Raw genomic sequence first — 15,402 nt, 5'->3', positions numbered from 1 at the left:
TAAAATGAGTCTAGGCGACATGGACATGAAGAGTCCACGTAGAACACTTGATTTGTAGCGCCTCTCTCTCTCTATATAATTTTATATTTTATGACGATCAACTATTGTCATCGATCTATCGTCATAAAAACCCTAAAGAGGTATACTATGATGATGTTTATGACAGACATAACTCTGTCATAAACTGTCATCATCCTGTGAAGGTTCGTCATAAACAGCCTCAGTTTATGACAGATAGGAGCTCTGTCATCTAGCAGTCGCCATAGAAGCCCAGATTTCTTGTAGTGGCCATGAATTTTTGATTAGATGTTCTCAAGGATATGAAACACATGTTGTTCAAAGAAATTTGTGAATGAGATTATACTTACTGAGAACATGCATGCCAACCAACCGTGCAGCTGCTGTTTGCACGGGACAGCAACACACTTAGAAATATAACATCATATAATCGATGGAATCATGATTTATGACATAAAAATTGCAGTAGAGATCAACATATATTACAGAGAGGAAAGTGTGGGTTCTAAAATGGGGATTATATATAGCAGGCAATGACCTCGATGGGGAATTGACGCTGACAATCAGCGGCAAGATAACCTGCGATAAGCATAGGGGTAAGTACTGCAGGCTTGTGAGATGGGGAGGAACATCAAAGTGGCATCCATTTAGGGGTGCATCAGCACAACATCACCTTAAGATGATGAGGGTGACGTTGCTGCAAGATGAAGTGTGGGTGATGGGTTGATCTTTGATTTTGATGTCGGCAGCAAGCATTCACCCGGGACGGTGAAAATGATTCCTCCATATGATACATCCATGGTAGATAAAATTGATCAGAGAGGAGGATTAGGGATGGAGAATGGTTAGCATACTGAAAGAGACAAGATGGGGGCGACCTCACCTTGGTTGTAACCCATGAGCTCTATATAGAAGAGGATGACGACAACGGAATCAACATGTTTAGGCTTCAAAATGAATGGTGCAGCGGTGAAACAAATTGCAATAGTGAGAACACTGCTCTTTGATGGAGAGAATTGAGAGGATTTTGGAGGGGAGAGAAGGGGCGTCCATGGTAGAGGATGGGGAGGAGATATAGGTTCTCCTTCTCCGGTGTATGCATGAGGGAGAGAAGAGAAGTAGAGGGCACGCATGGCTACTGTTGTTGTGGAGAAAGGAGAGGAAAACATATGGAAGAGGAGAGGGCAGCCATGGGGAAGGAAGAGAAGAAGATGAGATGTTTCTTCTCTGGTGCTTGCATGAGGGAGTGAGGAGGAGAGGAGAAGGCGCCCAGCTTCTGGTTAATCATGAGGAAGTGAAAGGAGGAGGAGTTATGGCTGCCAATTGCTGCATGGGTGCATGCACTTGAAGGAAAATAAGGTGGAGTTAAAATGGGTGCTATCAAAAAGGAATTGAAGAAGAGGAGGCTGCTGGTTGTGCGTGGGAAAAAGAGGAGAGAGGGGCTGTTTCATTAGCTTTCACTCTTGAGATTAGGGAGTGGTGAAGGAAAATAACTAGTGGCTTGTAAAGGGAGTGAAAGGAGTAACATTTGCTGCATTTTCTGCAAGAGAGGAAGGGCATTGGAAGCGGGCAGCCATAGCTATGGTTCCTGTCTTCCCCTTCATGTGTAAGAGGGAGGGGCACCCAAAAGGGAGAGGAGAACAGCAGGAATGTAAAAGGCATTGTAGAGAGCAAGGGATGTTCTATTTATAGGTGAGGAAGGAGAGGGAGCCATCTGCATGAGAGAGACAGGAAGGAGAGGTGGTATTTGCTGCAGTTATATGCATGCATTCATGCAATTGATGATGTGAGAAACAATGGAAATTACAGGAGATTAAATGGGAACAAATGTGGTTGTCTTTTGCATGATGGAATGGGGAGAAGGCACCAGGAGAGGGAAGGGGCAGCATCATAATCACGCAGTATTGCTGCTCCATGCATGCAATTGAAGAGAAAGCAAAACTAGAAGAGTAAACACTGTTGTTAAGAGAATTGTAATGTGTTGTGTCCAAGGGAAATTAAGGAATGCACCATGAGCTGCTGTGATTTTAGATGAGAAGAGAGGAGGCGCCACGGGAAGAGACGAAGAGTCACGGCTGCTGTTGCATGCAAAGTAATGGAGTAAATGTTGCTCAAAGGAGAGGATTAAAGGGATGTATAACCTTGGGAATTAAAGGAAAACGATTACATGTTATTTTTTGTTTTGCATGAGACAATAGGGAACAAGTGTGGGGGTGCAGCCAGTGAGAATGAATGGGCGCATGCCATTGGAAGGAAAATAAATGGAGGACTAAAGTGGGTCTACGAAATTAAGAGAAAGAAAAGAAATGATTTATCTATTTTTGCATGAGTAGGGAATTGCGTGAAGACATTAAAAAATGGTGGCCAGCCATCTATTTCCTTTAGTCATTAGGGGCATTAGTGCTCGGTTAAAATAGAAATTGCAGCTGGTAAAAGAGATTAAAGAGGTGGTTTTGCTAGGAATTATGGGGGCAAACATTAGATGCTGAAAGTTTTTCATGCAACGAAGGAGGGGCGACTGGGGTGCATGGCTACGTGTCATGGATGCCCAACAATTTTTGTCCTCTTACTCATGCACTTAGGGAGAAATAGATAAGAGAGATTGATCAAGGGGGAAAGTAAAGGAGGTGAGCAAATGGTTTAAAGTGTTGTTATCTTTGCATGGTACAAGGAAGAGAGGCCATCAGCGTTAATGCATGCTACAAGAAGAGAGGGGTGTTGGGCTGGTTTGGGCACAGCCCAAAGTAAGAGAAGAGACTCATATTGATCCATTTAGTTAATCCGGTGAGAAGTTTGGGTTCCCATGATGGGCTAGATGATAAAATATTGGTCCAAAGAATTTGTGGACTCCAAAATAACCAAGATCATGAGAAACAAAAATGGGAGCGAAAATGAGAACGGGGCATGCTAGAATTTTGTAGGTTGCCGGTGGAAGACCTGATTGGAGTTTCAAATATTGATATGGTGTTTAGAGAGATGAAGTTGGGATCAAACCCTAGGTGCATCTTGAAAACAAGTAAATTCATTTTTCACACATAAACACAATGCAAAGGCACTAAGTTGTATTGGAAAAATTTTAGAAACTCACATTTTTCCACTATCTAGAATATCAACAACTTAACTAAAGTTGGGAATCTTTTAGGAAAATGATAAAACCATTTAATGTCATTTAGTGTTTTCTAAGTCACATCCTAAAATAAGAATTTTGGGATATGTCAATGGCCGACGTTCATTTGAGGAGGCTATATAAGCAAGGCCCTTGGCTCCTGAGGGAGACCCCCATTATCATTATTCATTGAGAGAGCAAAAGGTAGGGTTTGGAGATGAGAGGTGTCCCTCGAATGGATATCCTCTCCTCTCTAAATTAGAATAGATCTAGATAGTAGAGAGATGGAGAGCGAGGGAAGATTGGAGGAGATGTCGGCCTATCGGCGCCTCCTCTGGTTGTACTTCGGTAGGATCAGGCTCTAATCGAGTTTGCTCCTGAGATGACTCTGGTGGTCCACTTCTGATTCAAGTAAGATTTATGTTTATATGTTCTTCTGGTTCATGGCTCTTTTGTGTGTTCTAATCCTTTATGCTAGCTTGAATTAGAGTTCTATTATAAGTGTAGGCATGGTGCTTAGACTTAGGTAGATGTAATACCCGATTTTAAGGACAAAATCAGATACGCACCATATATGAGTTTTAGAAGTCAAATCCCACATATAGCTAAAAATAAAGGGTAATATCAAAAGACAATGCATAAATATATAACGTACTTAATATAAAAGATATAACCTTTGATAGCAAACAGCGGATAGACAACTCCGAACTTCGGGTATTAACTTCTCTCTACAGGATCCAACTGACTGGTTGATCACAAGCCTAAACTTCTTCCGAGGTTTGGGGGAAATAACAAGAGTGAGCCCATGTCGAACTCAACAAGTATAGCAACTAGATTGTATAGATCCCACAATCTCATGATCAATATGATATAAATAATGTAGAGCATTAAACAATAAATAATGAGTATATTTAACACACAAGAATCATCATCGTCGATGCAAGAATCCCCAAGGCCGCTCTTGACCGTGAGCACGGCTAGTATACCAGTTTTTAACACTCTGCAGAGGTTGCACATCTTTACCCATGAGTCATGATTTACCCTTTCGCTCGAGGTCCCTCGACCTCTTAACCCACTACCAAGGAAGGTCGGCAGGGATCACTATGAAGCCTTTCAAAAGTTCGTCTAACATGTTAGGGACGCAAGGTTTTCTTCGCGAGCAGATATAGATACCCCCCTTTCGAATGGCACAATGACGCGCGGCCTATACACATAGGGACAGGGGCTCGCACTATACCCGTGTCGGTTCAGCCCCTCTAGCGCCCTTTCGGGTAACCTCTAACAAGCTAGAAAAGGTCTTCATACTGAGCTAAAGCCAGAGCCATTATAGCCCTCATGGTTGCACTGTTGTCCCGGTTATCACTTACAGATAAATCATCAAGTGGCTAAAAAGTCATTTTTATCATTTATTCCTTAACATTAATCTAGTCACACAATCATGGTCACGGAAATAAAATCCAAATGCTATACTTGCCTTAATCCAATTGCTCTTGGTGATCTTGCTGGTCTTACTAAGTTGTGCAAGGCTCTGATCTTGATCACTGAAGCACTTTGGTTCACCAAGGATTGCTCATCGTCTAATCTCGATCATCGATCACACAAACAATCGAAGAAAACATACACGAAGCAAACAAGACTACAATTAGAACAGTACACCAAACATGTAAAAACAGTATGAAAAGTTTATAAAATGATTCTACGCATCGCTACGATTTTATAGACGTAAAGATCACGAAAATCGGAGCTAAAACGGAGAAGCTATGAATTTTCTAAGATTTTATATAGAAAAGTAATTAATTAATTAGGGTCACGAAAATAAAAAGTTTCAAACTGAGAAAACAATGTTACTAACATGTAGAGCTCATTAAAAGGAACCTAACGCAATTTGAATGGGTCAAATCGGAGTTAAAATAAATATTTTATGGCCAAAAGAAAGTCAGTGGCAATTCTGTAAATAGTGAAAACGTATTTTTAATCTAAAACCGAGCTGTTTGTGTTTTCCAAACTGAAAGACAAAGTGATTGGGGCTTACGTTGGTGGACAGGGAGTAGGTTCACCGGCAATGACGCTTTTTTGGAGCTACAGCAACACCGGAGCAGCCGACCGTTCGTAGATGTCGTGTATAGGCGAGACGATGGCGATCACGTTGTAGAGAAGAAAATAAATTTTATTTTACTACCTTAGTAATTCTCAAATTAGAGGCTTCCTATATGATAGTTTTTGATGTGCTTTGCCTAAGGGGTTGCTACATATATATAGGGAGAAAAACACCCCACCTCCACGTCAACTAGCGATATGGTACTAACTGATTTGCAACCTTCATCTTTACTAATAGGCCTAATTAATTATTAAAGCCCATTAGTAAATAAAAATATGGTCTTATTGTAACTGGGCTTTGACGTTGGAAAATAGTAATAGATTTATTATTTTTGGAATTAATTATTTTGATGGATAAAATAATTGTAGAAAAGTCCAGAATTATTATTTAAGCCATGAAAAATACTCCGAAAGCTTCAAAAATTTAAGAAAAATTCTCAGAGATATTATAGAACATGGGGAATCCGAATAAAGCTTTTGGAGCTCATGAGAAGATTGTTTGGAGCATTTAAAAATTAGATCATGCTCACAGAAAAGTGAGAACAGAAGAAAAAAAATTCCCGAAAAAATTGTAGAGAGTGCTTGATGGACGAGGAACTAAAAGAAGTGCTTTGAGTGACAAAGAAAATATTTTAGGAAGGTCCTAATAAAAATTTGAGCTGAGAAACAAGGAATTTGGTTATAGATAAATATAAAGACATACCGGTCAAGGAAAATCGATCTACTAAACGCATTTTTAAAAACTTTGCTCACTCAACACATAAAAGAGCAACAAGCAAACATTACATCAAATATTTATTAGGACCTTATTGCTAAGGCTTATGATAAATTTTATTTAATGAAAAATATTATTTTTCTTATATTTTCATGAGCACGGAAATACAAAACTGAATAAATTTTCATCTATTTTGAAAAGAGCAAATTTTTGGGTGTTACAATTCTACCTCCTTAAGATGAATCTCGTCCTCGAGATTCGGAAGACAGTGATCAAAGAGATATGGATACTCTGCCTTTGGATGTTGTTCACTTCCTTGAGTTGTTCCATCCTCTTGTACAGATTTTGGCTCTACATTGCACCCTCTAGTAATCTATCTCCAAGTGATAGCACTTTTGAAGTCATAACCTTGTTCAATACCAAACCAATGATGATGTCAACAACTTAGAATCAACTTAGTGAAGATTTTCCTTAGATTCTTATGACCCACGTTGATGACATTTTTTTATATATTTTTTTATGTCCAAGAAGATAGTACTTCCATGCTCCACATCACGTCTCAGGTACATGCTAAGTATTGTGAAAATTGATCTCACAACTAAGGGTGGCTCGAACCAAAGATCAATCTTGACAAAACTTAAACTTCTTATAGATGACCATAATCATAAAATATCTCAAGAGACAACTCTCACTTCAAGAAAAATTTAAAAAGCATCATCCCATGATATCAAGGTACTACCCCCCTTAAGACGAGATTGATTGGGGGACACTAGGGACTAGTTCTCCTATCCTTTTTAGACGCTACACATCATAGTCTGTTAAATTTGCTTGTACCGGGTCTCTTGATCCAAGGTTAGTTTCATCACTAAGTTCCAATTATCGGTACCTTTATCCTAGTTAAGTTGCTTCACTCTCGCATCCCACTTTTAACTTCGTAAACTTTGGTGTCATCTGATCCTTATAAACATAACTCTCAATCCATGAGTATCAGCCATGACATTAACCTCCATTGGTATTAGCACACTCCAAATGGAATGATATCTTGAAACAAACCAAACATACCAAGCACTTGACGTACTTATAGATGTTCCAGTCATTAACCACTTCTTCTCCTTGTAACTTCTTTAATTAGGCTACCACCCTTAAGAAAGTCATTTAGGGGACACAAGAAAGGTAGCTTGTATGTTTTCTAGACAAGTTAACTAACATTCAGAACTTCTGACATCCCAAAGAACTTATGTGCAATGGAGCATACAGGTATCCTGAAATTTCCTCACGATATGAAAACACCAGTGTAGTAAAACAGATATAACTCTTACTCAGTTAATCCAATAGAGTTGTAGCTTATACCGTTAGAAAACTGATGAAATTCCCTACAACTTTCATATAGAAGCCTTCCTTGGGTTCTGTCTTTAAGATTAGGTAAAATAGCCAAACATAATGTCCATCCTGACAATGTCTCAGCAAAGGTGCAGTAACTTCCAGAAGTTATATCTCGAGCTACTTAACTCATCTGGAGATGATCCTTACATTTTTGAAAAGCTTAGGGAATCCTTTTCAACTTTCATATACATCTTTTTCCCAGATTCTGAAGTTAAGTTATCTGAAAGTAGAGAATACCAGATCTGTCCAGATTTTGAAACAGAACAGAAACATCCAGGTGTAAATATCTTATCTCAGGTTCTTCTTATCCAAATAAGTTCCAGCTTATACCGTTGGAAAGCTTAGTAAATCGTCTACAACGTTTCTATAGAACACTTTTCCAAATTCTATAGTTATTTATGTCTAGAAAGTAAGCAACCGAAACTGGTCCAGATTCGTGACAGTCCATCTGTATCATCTTGTGATTTTTGTGATTTTTGTAACTTCCAAACCATAATAGCTATGAGGGTGATTCTTGTGGTCAGAGAAAGATTTGAAGTCTAGTTGTTACCAGAAAAATTTGATAAACTTTGCACGATCGGACCTTTAGATACACCAGCATTATTGCAAACTGTTCCAGAAATCAGCAAGGGATAGAAACAAGAGATAGCCAAACCCAACTACTTATTTCATTAATCCTTATGCCTTAGGTCTATAAACTAAATGAAGTTGTAGAGAAAATCCACAAGATCATTACACTCATTACTAACATCCAAATCAATTATGAACATAATACCAAACCAAGCATCAAACATTCGCATTTCAAGCATTGACTCAACTTGTGGTACTATCGATCTTTTCCTATTAAGGGCAAAGATCCTAAAACTCCTATTTCAATGACGCCAGAATGTGGTCAGACAAGGTTCTAAAAGCATATCAAGTAAGGAGTGGGGATGAGAACAAGTCTTTAAAATAAGCAACAAGGTGAAGATGAATAGCAATGATAGAGATATTGTATAGAGAAAAATACCAAGGCTTATAGAGCAAGGGTGTTATAACAATATTCAAAACCTTAAGACAACCAATTTCTAACTAGGCTTGCGTCCTACAGCCAGCATTGCTCTGATATCACTTTGTAATAACCTATTTTAAGGACAAAATCAGATACGCACCATATGTGAGTTTTAGAAGTCAAATCCCACATATAGCTACAAATAAAGGGTAATATCGAAAGACAAAGCATAAATATATAATGTACTTAATATAAAAGATATAACCTTTGATAGCAAACAGCGGATAGACAACTCTGAACTTCAGGTATTAACTTCTCTCTACAGGATCCAACTGACTGGTTGATCACAAGCCTAAACTTCTCCTGAGGTTTGGGGGAAATAGCAAGAGTGAATCCATGTCAAACTCAACAAGTATAGCAACTAGATTGTATAGATCCCACAATCTCATGATCAATATGACATAAATAATGTAGAGCATTAAACAATAAATAATGAGTATATTTAACACACAAGAATCATCATCGTCGATGCAAGAATCCCCAAGGCCGCTCTTGACCGTGAGCACGACTAGTATACCAGTTTCTAACACTCTACAGAGGTTGCACATCTTTACCCATGAGTCATGATTTATCCTTTCGCCCGAGGCCCGTCGACCTCTTAACCCACTACTAAGGAAGGTCGGCAGGGATCAGTATGAAGCCTTTCAAAAGTTCGTCTAACATGTTAGGGCCGCAAGGTTTCCTTCACGAGCAGATATAGATACCCCCTTCCGAATGGCACAATGACGCGCAGCCTATACACATAGGGACAGGGGCTCGCACTATACCCGTGTCGGTTCAGCCCCTCTAGCGCCCTTTCGGGTAACCTCTAACAAGCTACAAAAGGTCTTCATACTGAGCTAAATCCAGAGCCATTATAGCCCTCATGGTTGCACTGTTGTCCCGGTTATCACTTACAGATAAATCATCAAGTGGCTAAAAAGTTATTTTTATCATTTATTACTTAACATTAATCTAGTCACACAATCATGGTCACAGAAATAAAATCCAAATGCTATACTTGCCTTAATCCAATTGCTCTTGCTGATCTTGCTAGTCTTACTAAGTTGTCCAAGGCTCTGATCTTGATCACTGAAGCACTCTGGTTCACCAAGGATTGCTCATCATCTAATCTCGATCATCGATCACACAAACAATCAAAGAAAATATACACGAAACATGTAAAAACAGTATGAAAAGTTTATAAAATGATTCTACGCATCGCTACGATTTTATAGACGTAAAGATCACGAAAATCGGAGCTAAAACGGAGAAGTTATGAATTTTCTAAGATTTTATATAGAAAAGTAATTAATTAATTAGGGTCGCGAAAATAAAAAGTTTCAAACTGAGAAAACAATGTTACTAACATGTAGAGCTCATTAAACGAACCTAACGCAATTTGAATGGGTCAAATCGGAGTTAAAATGAATATTTTATGGCCAAAAGAAAGTCAATGGCAATTCTGTAAATAGTGAAAACGTATTTTTAATCTAAAACCGAGCAGTTTGTGTTTTCCAAGCTGAAAGACAAAGTGATTGGGGCTTACGTTGGTGGACAGGGAGTAGGTTCACTGGCAATGACGCTTTCTTGGAGCTACAGCAACGCCGGAGCAGCCGACCGTTCGTAGATGTCGTGTATAACGCGAGACGATGGTGATCACGTTGTAGAGAAGAAAATATAAATTTTATTTTACTACCTTAGGAATTCTCAAATTAGAGGCTTCCTATATGATAGTTTTTGATGTGCTTTGCCTAAGGGGTTGCTACATCTATATATATAGAGAGAAAAACACTCCACCTCCACGTCAACTAGCGATATGGTACTAACTGATTTGCAACCTTCATCTTTACTAATAGGTCTAATTAATTATTAAAGCCCATTAGTAAATAAAAATATGGTCTTAGGATTTATTATGATTATTGTAACTGGGCTCACGTTGGAAAATAGTAATAGATTTATTATTTTCGGAATTAATTATTTTCATGGATAAAATAATTGTAGAAAAGTACAGAATTATTATTTAAGCCATGAAAAATTCTCCGAAAGCTTCGAAAATTCAGGAAAAATTCTCAGAGATATTATAGAACATGGGGAACCCGAATAAAGCTTTTGAAGCTCATGAGAAGATTGTTTGGAGCATCTAAAAATTAGATCATGCTCACAGAAAAGTGAGAACAGAAGCAAAAATAATTTTCGAAAAATTTGTAGAGAGTGCTTGATGGACGAGGAACTAAAAGAAGTACTTTGAGTGACAAAGAAAATATTTTAGGAAGGTCCTAATAAAAATTTGAGCTGAGAAAAAAGGAATTTGGTTATAGATAAATATAAAGACATACCGGTCAAGGAAAATCGATCTACTAAACGCATTTTTAAAAACTTTGCTCACTCAACACAAGCAAACATTACATCAAATCTTATGCACCAGCATGTATGCACAACAATTATTCCTAAGGCTTATGATAAATTTTAATTTAATGAAAAATATTATTTTCCTTATATTTTCATGAGCACGAAAATACAAAACTGAATAAATTTTCATCTATTTTGAAAAGAGCAAATTTTTGGGTGTTACAGTAGACTTGGATACCCCCCTACATTCCGGATCGGTGGTAGAACGCGAAGGTGAGAGCTTCATTGAATCCTATGTAGTCCATCTCCCGTTTGAAGGTCTAGTAGGGTCTGTTCCCTAGTAGATTTTGTACTCTGTTGTGGCCTACTAGGAGTTGTCCCTAGTTGAACCGTATAAACATAGCTCCTTGCCCACATTAGAAGTAGAGAAACCCAAGCTATCCTCTCTATTCTCTTATTATCGCCACTATATTAGATTGTTCTCCTATACCTTTGATATTGGTCTTACCTTTTATCTTACCTTATCTTGTTCTTACCATATACTTTATTTTCACCCACTTATCCTTTCTGGTTAAGTTAGAGCGTAGTTGATTCTCCCATTTCCCTGTGGATACGATATTTAAAACCCTTCCCAGGTGAAAGCTACAACGGTATCCGTGCGCTTGCGAGTTTATCTGTTTGCGTTTAAAATACCCAACAGCAGGCCGTGGCCACTACGTGGCGGCCATGCGATGCCTCGGCAGCACCCGGTCGGCCACCAGACCCGCTCTGTCGCTCCTCTCTCTCATTTGCGCTCTCTCTCGCTCGCCCTCGCTCTCTCACGCTCCTAGCAACAGCAGCAGCACCGCCGTCCCGCCATCACCATCGAGCCTTGGAATGTCGCCGCTAAACAAACCAGCCACCAGAGCTCGCGTTCGAGGGTGCCATTCGCCTCCCCTTCGCTTCCTCCATCTAGTCCTCGGGCTCAACAGATAGGGTAAGCCCCGTCGTGGCCACAATAGCTCACCGGAGTGAGCTCAAACTCCAGCGAGCTTTCGGCTCATGTGGCCACAATTCCTCCGTCCTCTTCTCACCCAGTTTTCTCGCTTATTGGATTCGTCTCACTTCCTCGCACCTCCTCCACCCCTTGGCTAATCCAATCACGGCCAGAGCCGCCTCACCGGTGGTGAGCCGTGCCGCCATTCTGCCATGGACGTGGAACACCGTGCTCCTGAGCCTCCGAGCTGCCACTGAGGGTACCCCTCGACGCGCCAGATCAAGGGGAACACGACGGTGGCGGTCCCGTCGCTGGAGACCTCACCGGCAGCAAGTTTCATTCGCCAGAGTCCACCCCTCTCTTTGTGCCACTAACAGCGTGGGGTTGGGGTCCCGCCTGTCGGTCTCAGAGAGCAGACGTGGATGCGCTGCACCGGGTGCAGCTAGCAGAGATCTGCCGATTTGAGTTTCGATTTAAGAAAATAATTTCTAGAAAAAGATTTAAAGTTTGTAAAATCCATAACTTGTGCTAGGAAGCTCCAAAAATGGTAACACAAATTTTGTTTTACTCTATAGATGTAGGTCTACAGTTTGGTACCATTGCATGTTATGTTTGAATATCTTTTCTGTAAAGATTTAGTTAATGCAAATAATTGTTGTTTCTTAGAAAATGCATAGAAAATAAAATATGGACCAGAAAAATATGATTCTTATTTTACTTGCTTGGCATGACTGTGTAGTTAATAGGAAAAATGAGAAACACAATATTTGTTTTATTAAATAGTTTATGTTGATTTAAATGCTTGCATGGCAGTAGTTTATGATTTTTAATAATTAATCTGATCATGCAATTACTCTAGGAATTTTTGTGAGTCTTCCTTATGTTAGTAAGTAATCTAGAAAAATATGAAACCTGTTGTTTGACACTTTTGAATGAGTAGGGTATTTTCCCCTAATTATATTAATAAACTTGTGATTTTTGTGTAGGCTATGTTATTTACCCAAATACTATGAAAATTTTGTGGTAGAATTTATATTTGATCTGTGACATGCTGTAATTTTTGTAGAATTTATTGAATTACAGAACTACATGGTACTGTTATAGGCCTAGTAAGTAATAAATAATTAAGCCCTTGCTATGCATGAAATAGATAGAGTAAACTGGGTTTGGTGGATCTTTGAAGCACTATGTATTATGATAGCTTGCTGGTTTAGTAGTAGCTTGTAGAAGAGAATGCAATATATGGTTTGTCTAGGTTACATGTTCTTGGATGATGTTGACTACTTAGTAGTAATAATTCCTTGTTTCATTCATCATGACTCTTCTATACCGGAGAAGAAGTATGCACTTACTCCGTAAAAATCATATCATGATCAGCTTGCCTTCACTAAGTTGCATACCACTGCACCTAGAGCATCATACTCCATCGCTTATTTGTGCATATGCATCATACAGGCTCACACAAGAACAAGGTAGAGCCCGAGGAGCAGGAGGAGACCCCGGTGCAGGGACTTCCGGAGGGACACGAGCTAGAAGAAGAGCTGCAAGAGTGCCCTGATCACAGTCCTAGCTCCTTCGAGAAAGGCAAGCCCCAGAGCATTCTAAGTCACCCTAATTTCTACTAACTTACTTTGTTATATCATGATTGTTTACTCTGTTGCATTAAGTTATAGGAGTTGCCTGACATCGCTGATGCATAACTATTCCTTGAATTTACCACCTATCTACCTGCATTGTCCTAAGTAGTGTAGGCCCGAAGTCTATCCTTAGCTTGCCTAGCATGGTAGACGTCGAGTGATTTCTTGTCACCTACGAGATACAGGTGGATACCAAAAAGGTTTAGCTGTTTGATGATATCATGGGAGATAACCAACTGTGGAAATCAAACTAAGACCGGGCAGAGTCTTATAGGGCCATGAAAGGTCCTTGTTTGGTTTTGGTAATTGAGTGATAACTTAGGTGGACTAATAGTCTTTATATGAGATACACAGGAGATTAGTCCACTGGTGATTATGTGATGATGGAGGAGCTCATTGCATATGAGACATATCATGGAGTCATGTGACCAAGGTGGAGAAGATCAAGATGAGGCTTGGCTTGATGGACCGGTTGCAAGAGTGAAGGGCAAGTTAGAGGCTTTGAAGCGAGAGACCGCGTTGTTGGCGCTTCTTAGCGACAGCAGAGAAATCCGCAAGCGCACGGAAGTACCGTTGTAGCACTTCACCCGGAAGTATTCAGAGTATCGTATTTATTCACAGGGAACGGCAAAACGTCACTTAGACTCTAAACTAATCACCCTAGAAGATAGAAGGGAGGAGAACACGGCTAAGAGGATACACTAAAGTGATGAACCACTAAGTGGAAAGACCTTCCCACTACTTGCTTGCTTCAGGCCCACTAAGAGTCCTAGGTAACTAGGCGATCCCAGTATTAGTACTACACTATGACTGATCGTGGGGGATTACTACAGATGCCAGATGATGTCACTACACTGACACCTACCCCTCTGTCCGAAAGCCGTACCACATACGAAGGTAGCCCACAACTTAGACACCACGTCTACGAAGGTGACTACTGCTCTAGCGATGCGCAGGATTATCCATCTTTATCAGGAGTCCACTTACTAGAGCACCCGTTCTAAGAATGAGCGATGATCCCATAAGCAAATAGATTTATGAAAGTAATTTGCTTAATGAATCAAAACTGAAATGTAACACAAACCTCTTACTTCAAGTAGTAAGAACGAATGTAGAGGTTCAAGAAGGAGCGAGAGCCGACAGGTCCGGCACTTCGTCCACCCTAGAGTAGAACTTGCTTCGACCCCACTTCTACACTTCAACTCTTGCCTCTCTCTCTAGCCTAAGTTTAGAATAGCTGGAGCTAAACTAATGGAAAAATAAAGCACCACACCTTCTTCTATTTTCTTGTATCTTGGTATATTTAAATGGAGGAGTGGGGGTCTCAATTTATAGCTCCATAAGACGATTCGGGGTGATTTAAATTTGGTAGTAGGTGAAACCGTCCTATACATGCCGTCATGCAACCGCCTGAAAAAGGTGGGACCGAGTTGCCGCCACGGGGGGTGTGGCCGCACCATGGTGCGGCCGCACCACTGGTGGGCCCCCATGGCCACCGCCTTCGCGTGGTCGGTTCGTCTCTGGGCCCCGATCCTTCACGTGGTTACGGATGGATCCAGTTCGGTGTTTTAGTGGGCTTTTCCATTTAATCTTGATTTGCGTCTTTTCTGAAAATGCTTTCTTGAAGTGCGCTTTCTTGTGTCTTTTGCGCCTTTCCACGTGTCATACCTGAAATTGATATTTACAACAAAGCTTGTGGAAAGGTTAGATAAAAGCCCTATCATCTATTTATTTTATTTATAAAAATTATGTTTATATTTATAAGATGAGAAGTGCCAACAAACTCCCCCACACTTGGTCCTTTGCTCGTCCTTGAGTAAAGTGCTATGGACCAAATGGGTTCATCATCCTTGTCAAAGAAATCTGCATACATGTTATTTCAAGCTTCACCCGGATTTATGAATTTCAAAGTGTCTACCAAATCATCTTGGGTAATTGAAAGATGGAACAACTTGAATTCAAATCTACTTACACAGTCCCTGTGCAGAAACTTGGGGTTTTGCAAATTTCTGAAAAGAAAGAGAGCGTATGTTCCTTGAATGACTCTTTCTCAAATCGCTCAAATTTTGAAAGTGGTTCCTCAGCAAG

The 15,402-nt window shown here is 39.9% G+C and overlaps 1 long non-coding RNA gene across 1 annotated transcript; it reads right to left on the bottom strand.

Annotated features, from left to right (window-relative positions):
* LOC110435073 lies at positions 336–1,294 on the bottom strand. Its single transcript, XR_002452731.1, has 3 exons — positions 902–1,294; positions 692–799; positions 336–597 (listed from the first exon to the last, which is right to left on the bottom strand). It is a non-coding gene; the product is annotated as an uncharacterized LOC110435073 (long non-coding RNA).

This window comes from Sorghum bicolor, chromosome 4 (genome assembly GCF_000003195.3).
Source record: "Sorghum bicolor cultivar BTx623 chromosome 4, Sorghum_bicolor_NCBIv3, whole genome shotgun sequence".
NCBI lineage: Eukaryota > Viridiplantae > Streptophyta > Magnoliopsida > Poales > Poaceae > Sorghum > Sorghum bicolor.
The sequence above is the reverse complement of the archived record's forward strand: the minus strand, read 5'-3'. Positions and strand labels throughout refer to the sequence as shown.